This window comes from Electrophorus electricus, chromosome 5, assembly GCF_013358815.1.
Source record: "Electrophorus electricus isolate fEleEle1 chromosome 5, fEleEle1.pri, whole genome shotgun sequence".
In the NCBI taxonomy this organism is placed as follows: domain Eukaryota; kingdom Metazoa; phylum Chordata; class Actinopteri; order Gymnotiformes; family Gymnotidae; genus Electrophorus; species Electrophorus electricus.
In genome coordinates, this window is record NC_049539.1 from 30041324 (window position 1) to 30048827 (window position 7504).

Below are 7504 nucleotides of genomic sequence, written 5' to 3' on the forward strand. Positions count from 1 at the left end.
GGAGTTCCTGGCATTGTACCTATGAGAGCACAACCTGGTGCTAATTAAAATGCATACTCCACAATAAATTTTCTATAACACTGTAGTGGTTTTAACACTTTTAATAAATTGTCAGTTACAGTTGATAAGGTTAATTGGGGTACCATCCTGATTAACAGGGAACACTTATTAATTTTAATTGATTTATAAATTATTAATAATTTAGTCTCCACTCATGGAAGTCGTGAGTTCAATACATGATTATTTCTTGTCTACCAAACATTATAATATCACTCTTGACTCATAGACATAATAACTAAGGGATGTTAATTGAATAAGCAGAGATAAGAAAAACATTCACTACAATCACTAAGATTCTACCAATGACCAGGAGGAGTATTGAGTTTACTAGTATCACTGTAATAACAATCATAACAATGCAACCAAGCCAGAATTAACACACATGATTCGTTGTGGATAAAAGTAGCAAACTTGGCTAATAAAGAAGAAAGAAACAAAAAGGAAAAGAAATTGAACATTTACACATTTTACTATGTGTTATAACCACACAGTCCTCAGGACTGCACCCTACAAAACATTTACACATTTTACTATGTGTAATAACCACTCAGTCCGTAGTACTGCACTCTAGAAAACATTTACAGATTTTACTATGTGTAATAACCAAAGAATCCTCAGTACTGCACTCTACAAAACATTTACATTTATGGCAATGAGCACTTTTATCCACTTTTAAGTAGCTTACAATTATGACTAATGCAATTCAAGCAACTGAGGATTAAATGGAGGCCTTGGTCATCTAAACCCTCCAATTCCAATGTATCAGCTGGACATCCATGATGTGAGTCTGCTGTTTCACTACATCCTAATGGTGTCTGTTGGACTGAGATCTGAGGAGGACATTTGAGTACAGGGAACTCACTCTAATGTTCAAGAAGCAGTCTGAGATGATTTGCACTTTATGACACGGTGCTTTATCCTACTGGAAGTATCCATGAGTGGACGGTACACTGTGGTCATAAAGGGATGGACATGGTCAGCAGCAATACTCAGGTAGGCTGTGGTGTTTAAAGGATGCTTAATTGGTATTAAGGGGCCCAAAGTGTGCCAAGAAAATATCCCCCACCCCATTACACCACCACTATCAGCCTGAACTGTTGATAGGGCAGGAAGGATCCATGCTTTTATGTTTCAACTGTTGCTCACTGGATAATTTCTCTTCTTCTGACCATTCTCTGTAAAGCCTGGAGATGGTTGAAAATCCCAGTAGATCAGCAGTTTCTGAAATACACAGACCAGCCTGTCTAACACAAATAAACATGCCATGTTCAAAGACACTTAAATCACTTTTCTTCCCCATTCTGATGCTCAGTTTGAACTTCATGTCATGTGTACATGCCCAAATGTATTGATTTGCTGTCATCTGATTGGCTAATTAGATATTTGCATTAATGAGCAGTTGATCAGGTGTGCCTAATGTAGTGGCTGGTGAGTGTATATTGACAGAATTACATTTAAATTTACATTTACATTTATGGCATTTATCAGACACTCTTATCCAGAGCGACTTACAAAAGTGCTTTGTCTTTTCCTCAGAATATATCCTAGAACAGTACAGTAGGTTAGAGTCCAACATACCAATTAACTAGAATACTGTATAAGTACAGGAATCAATGCTGATGCCTAGAAGTACAAAATACAATAGGTCTATCTTAAATAATGATAAGTGCAATAAACAATAAGTGCTAGAGTTTGTTACACAACATAGTAAACAATACCCTACAATAAGTCCTAATTTACTCAGTCAATATAGGAACGGGGTCAGTTGTCCTTTAAATATTCTGCAAATAGATGGGTCTTCAGTCTGTGTTTGAAGACTGCAAGGGACTCTGCTGTCCTCACAGCAAGTGGGAGTTCATTCCACCATCTTGGAGCCAGGACAGAAAATAATATCACTGCTTGTCGTCCATGAGTCCTGAAGCAAGGTATTTCAAGCTAAGCGGTACTTGAGGTTTGAAGTACTTGATGTATGGATCAGGCTTTGACCATTGTCCTCATTTATGAAGGGCCTGGTCCATTTTTGGCTTTGTAGGCAAGCATCAAGGTTTTAAATCTGATGCGTGCAGCTATTGCGAGCCAATGAAGGGAGCGCAGCAGTGGAGTAACGTGTGAATTTCAGAAGATTGAAGAGCAGTCATGCTGCTGCATTCTTGTCAAGTTGTAGAGGTCTGATGGCTCTTAGAGGAAAACAAGCAAGTAGCGAGTTGCAGTAGTCTAGCTTTGAGATAACAAGAGACTGCACAAGCACCTGGGTAGCTTCCTGTGAGAGAAAGGGCCAAATCCTTCGTATGTTACAAAAGAGAAATTTGCAAGACCGGGTTAGATTTGACACGAGTGGAGAACTAGAACTAGTTGTCCAGTTATGCCCAGGCTATGGGCAGCTTCAGATGGTGATACCAGGGAGTTCTCGAAGGAAACTGTGAGGTCATGGTAAAGGTTGGGAGTACCAGGGCTGAATAGAAGCTCAGTTTTACTGGGGTTGAGCTTCAAGTGGTGGGCTGTCATCCATGTCGCAATGTCAGTCAAGCATGCTGAGATACGTCTCGAGACCTGCGTGTCAGAGGGTGGAAAAAGAAATAATTGAAGGTCATCGGCATAGCAGTGGTAGGAGAAACCATGAGAATTTATTACATCATTAAGAGAACGAGTATACAAAAAGAAGAGAAGGGGGCCTAATAATGAGCCCTGTGGAACACCAGTGGAAAGTCTACATGGTTTGGAAGTGGATCCTCTACATGTCACCTGATAGGACTGTCCCTCCAGATTGGACTGAAACCATCTCCATGCAGAGCCAGTCACACCGAGCCTGGAGAGAATAGAGAGAAGAATGCTGTGTCAAAGGCTGCAGAAAGGTCTAGAAGAATCAAAACAGATGACAGTTTGGCAGCTTTAGCGGCATGAAGTTTCTCCGTCACTGCTATGAGGGCTGTTTCTGCAGAATGTGCCCGTGTGTAGCCAGACTGATTGGGATCATGCAGCTGGTTCTGGGTGAGGAAAAGAGACAATTGATTGTAAACTGCTTGTTTGAGGGCTTTTGAGAGGAAAGAGAGAAGTGAGACCGATCTGTAGTTGGTAACGTTGGAGCCGTCAAGTGTGGCCTTCTTGAGGATTGGTACCGCCCTGGCGGTTTTGAGTGCAGTTGGCACATATCCAGAAGGTAAGGAGTTGTTGATGGTAACAGAGATGAAAGGAAGCTGATCTCTTGCGACTGTCTGGAACAGAGTGGAAGGAATCGGATCCAGCGGGAATGTAGTTGGATTGCTGGGATGTAGCTGAAGAATTTCGTCCGAGGAGAGAGGAGAAAAAGAAATCACAGAGTTGTATGTAATGTGCTGGCCTGACTGCCGAAGGGTGTGGAGCAGGACGCACAGACTCTTTTGACATATCCGAACATTTAAGTACATAAAACATAGCGGCACTCACATATAACACAAGCAGTAAACGTGAACACTTAATGGTTAACATTGAACAGAGCAATGAACATGACTACCTTTAACAATGACAACGCTACATCAACAATGACCAGCACCCAGTAGACAAGGACACTGGTTTCTATACAAACAAATATCCTCCCACTTCAGGTGGCAGGCCAAACCCTGTGACTCGCAGGAGGCGAACGTTCCGTGACAGCACCCCCTCCCAAGGGATGCGGCTCCCGACGCGTCCGTCCAATGAACATGAACCTCCAGGCGCTGTATAAACGTAAACACAAACAGAGCATGACAATTCCCAGTGCCCACCCAGTACCAGGCGGGCCAGGTGCTGGTAGATGTGGTAATGGACATAGATATGGTCGTGGACATATAGAGGACATAGATATGGTTGAGGACATATAGAGGTCCTAGATGTGGTTGAGGCACACAGACCAATGTTGTTCCCTCATTTTCATAAAAAAATTACAAAAAATTAATTCATTGTCACATGATATGATCATAACGAATCTTCCCACAGAAGTCTTGGAACCCACATCTAACAGCCACCAGTGCCATGGAGGAGGATAACGAATATGAAAACCTTGAGAGCAACTATACAAACATAGACAACTACAATAACCTGCCAAGAGTACATGAGAGATTCTGCCTGGACACTGAAGTACAGAAACGAGGTAAATGTTCAGATCAACCACAGAATCAAAGGCAGAACAAAGTGAGAATTATTTAGGATCTATATCCCTCTGTAACCAAAGAGAAAATTAACAAATTTTTTAGTTGCCTAATTTCTTTAATTCCCAGTAAAATAAAGTACATCTTTTAAAAAATGACTGGATTTAATTAAAATAAATAAGGAATGAATGGTTGAAATGTTTGGTTTTGCTGCAGCAGAAACAAAAATCATTTTTTAAAATGTTTTTAAGAGTGAACAGTGTTAAAAAATGTAGTCCACACCTGTCTTAAGAACTCTCTTTGTGGAAACAGACTGTACATATGTTCCACTCAAACAAAAGAACAAAATCCTTTAGCCAAAAGTAAATAAAACTATTAAAACACTTAAATCATCAAAGAACTACTACAACACTTAAATCATCATTAAAGGAATGTTTTAGATTTTGTCAGATGTAGACTGAAATACATCTGCAAAGCAGACAGCTGGAACATGATGTTTTAAAAAAATAAAGCAACATTTCAGGCTTCTAATAGACAGAAGTTATGGGTTAAGAAGAAAATAGATAGTATTACTTGAGGTTTCTCGCACATAAAGTAGCAGTCAAAAGTTTGGACACACTTGACAGATGTGTGTTTTTAATAGTAATAAAGGCATTTTAATCTAATGGATTATGCTTAAATTTGTTTTCAAGAACAATAGAATTTGGGAAAGGTGTTAGCATATATACAAAATCATTTTTAAAACACAATTTTAGATTCAAATGATTAGTTCAAATGATTAGATTAGATTAGATTAGATCCTCACCGTACAAGTGCTCTGCATATGTGAGAACATCTTGAAGACTGATGTAAAAGCATCGTAGGTTGCTGTCTCATGAAGCTGGTTAAGAGAACACCAAGAGCATGCAGAGCTGTCATCAAAGTATAGGAAAGTTACTTCAAATGATGCAAACTCTACAATAGACAATATTTATCATAGCATAATCACATATGTGTTATTTCATTTGTTTGATACCTTCCCTGTTTTGTTTTAAAGGAGAAAATATTAAAAATAAACAAAGAGTAGGTGTGTCCAGACTTTTGAATAGTACTGTACCATTGCAGTAGAATCTGAAAAGCAGTAGAGGAAGTCTAACTGTGTTGCTGTTGTAACTCTCCCAGGCTGTGAGGCTGCGTCTGAGGGGAGGCAGGCGTGCTCTGGAAAACCAGCTGCAGTGTGTTTGGGGCTGCTGTGTGTTCTCCTGCTGGCTGTTATCATCGGCCTGTGGATAAAACACGATGCAGGCAGAGACCAGTTACAGAGAGACTATGACAACATGACTAAGGAGAGAGACCAGTTACAGAGTAGCTATGACAACATGACTAAGGAAAGAGACCAGTTACAGAGTAGCTATGACAACATGACTAAGGAGAAAGACCAGTTACTGGACATTAACAATAATTTGACTTTAGAGAGAGACCAATTACAGAGCAGTTATGATAACCTCACTATGGAAAGAGATGCAATTCAGCAAAAACTGGGTGAGGATGAACAATATTAGTACTACCACAATGGAAAATATACACTTACTGATGAAAATGCATTATTTGCTAAAAGACAGTTTACAGTCACACCACTCTTCACTGTCTTTCTTTTTGAAGAGATGTGTTTTAAAGGTTGGAGGAAATTTGGAAGCAGCTATTACTACTTTTCTAATGAGAGAAAGAACTGGGCTGAGAGCTGGCAGTACTGTAGAGAGATGGGAGCAGATCTGGTGATCATAAACAGCAGAGAGGAACAGGTGAGGGGAGTGGAGAGAAGACCCTCAGATCTGATAGAAATCTCCTTATTCAACTACATTCTATAGACTGAGTAATCTAGATTATATGTATACATTATCAGCACAAATCTCCTTATTCAACTACATTCTATATATTGAGTAATCTAGATTATATGTGTACACTATCAGCACAAATCTCCTTATTCAACTACATTCTATATATTGAGTAATCTAGATTATATGTGTACACTATCAGCACAAATATCCTTATTCAACTACATTCTATAGACTGAGTAATCTAGATTATATGTTTAGACTATCAGCACAAATATCCTTATTCAACTACATTCTATAGACTGAGTAATCTAGATTATATGTATACATTATCAGCACAAATCTCCTTATTCAACTACATTCTATAGACTGAGTAATCTAGATTATATGTTTAGACTATCAGCACAAATATCCTTATTCTACTACATTCTATAGACTGAGTAATCTAGATTATATGTATACATTATCAGCACAAATCTCCTTATTCAACTACATTCTATATATTGAGTAATCTAGATTATATGTGTACACTATCAGCACAAATCTCCTATTTCAGCTACATTCTATAGATTGAGTAATCTAGATTATATGTGTACACTATCAGCACAAATCTCCTTATTCAACTACATTCTATAGACTGAGTAATATAGATTATATGTGTACACTATCAGCACAAATCTCCTTATTCTAATTATATTTTCCTTCCCTCCAGGAGTTCATAAAGGAGGTAAACATAGATGCCTGGATTGGTCTCAGTGATGCACAAACAGAGGGGATCTGGAAGTGGGTGGATGGGTCACCACTAACCACTGAGTGAGTAATACAACGTGCCTTTTTCACACATTTGTGAGTGTAGACTACACCCATACACTTTATTTTCCAACATCCTGTGGTCATTTTTCAATGGCATGCAGGGTGGATTAACTCACTGAAAACAACCTCAAGGATGCTGTTATGCACTGGTGCCATCTTGTGGTTAAAACAAATTAAATGCAGTGTGTTGAAATCTGTGAGCTGTAATCTGTGTTGTAATCTGTGTTGGAATCTGTGTGTTGTATTCTGTGTGTTGTGTGTTAATTCCAGATACTGGAGGAAAGGGGAACCTAATGGTGCTCACAAAGATGAAGACTGTGCTGTCAATGAAGTTGTCTCTCAGAAAATGTGGAATGACATGCGTTGCTCGTACGAGGCAGGCTGGATCTGTGAATCTACAGTTCCTCCCATGTCGCTTTAGACATTTACACCAGCTGGTTTCTAAAACCAGTATAATTTTGGAAGGGTGTTAGTCTATATTTTAATTCATTTTCAAAACACACAATTTTAGATGCACCCTCAGTAAATAGTTTTCTTTCAGAACTTTAGTTCCTCACCTTACAAGTGCTCTGCATTTGTGAAAATGTATAATGGAAAAGCATCATAGGTGACTGTCTCATGAAGAAGAGAACACCAAGAGCATTTAAAAGTGTCATCAAGGTATAGGAGAACAAACAGGAAGCATAGACCAGACTTTGGTATAGACCTTCAGTC

At 39.0% G+C, this 7504-nt stretch overlaps 1 pseudogene; it reads left to right on the forward strand.

The window, feature by feature from the left end:
• The first annotated feature begins 4095 nt into the window (after positions 1 to 4095).
• Positions 4096 to 7211, forward strand: LOC118241324 (annotated as a pseudogene).
• The last annotated feature ends 293 nt before the right edge of the window (positions 7212 to 7504 follow it).